The following is a 955-nucleotide window of genomic DNA, read 5'->3' on the forward strand; positions in this document are numbered from 1 at the left end:
AATATCTTCCGTGTAAGTGATTATGTTTGTATGCCCATGTTTTGGTCTAATATCAATAAGATCGTTTCTGTTTTTCTTTAGTTGGCTTTGAAACCAATATTGAGTTAAGCAAATAATGGGTCGAATTATGGTGTTAATAAGTAATATAAATTCTTATGTATATATATTGTATATATGTGACTATAAATTTAGCTAACTAAAAAATTATGTAATATTTAAATACAATCTTGAACATATATATATATTTTTTTATTTGTGGGAGGAATGTATGAAATTATTGGATAGAAGTTATTTTTGAGTTAAATGACCTTTAATGTCTTTAAAGTGAGTTAAATATTAATAAATTTTTATATGTGTCTTGACTTTTTTTAAAAGGAATACCAAGTGTTTCCTTCCAAATTTGAAGTGATATAGTATTTTAGTTTTCTTATATGATTTTATGAACTTCAATGTAAAATTTTTTCAAAGTAATAAGTACACTCACTGATTGAATTATAAAATTTTGAGAAATGTTTATTTCGTTTAATCATCTGCTCTTTTAAGTTAATTAGATAAGTATGTTGTTATTCCTACAAATAGGACAACATATATTATAGTTTAACCATGAAGTTAAGCAATGGAAATGGAACTTGTGGTTGCAAGACAAAATGCTTATATGTTACACATTGATCGTTTAAAAATGAATAGGAACATCTAATTCTCAAATAAAGTTGATTGTTTTGTTAAAACCAACATATGTGAATTTAGATTTAACTATGCAAATTTAAAAAATAAATATGAATAGAATAGAAAGGCAAGAAATATAAAAGAAATATTTTTTATATATAAATAAAATAAAAATTGAAAACAATATTAAATATATATAATACTTTCTACATTAAAATATAGAATCAAACTCTTACAAGTTACAACACATATGAGATATAACAACATTTGATATTGGTAGGAGAGGAGG

This window comes from Camelina sativa, chromosome 17 (assembly GCF_000633955.1).
Source record: "Camelina sativa cultivar DH55 chromosome 17, Cs, whole genome shotgun sequence".
Taxonomy (NCBI): Eukaryota; Viridiplantae; Streptophyta; class Magnoliopsida; order Brassicales; family Brassicaceae; genus Camelina; species Camelina sativa.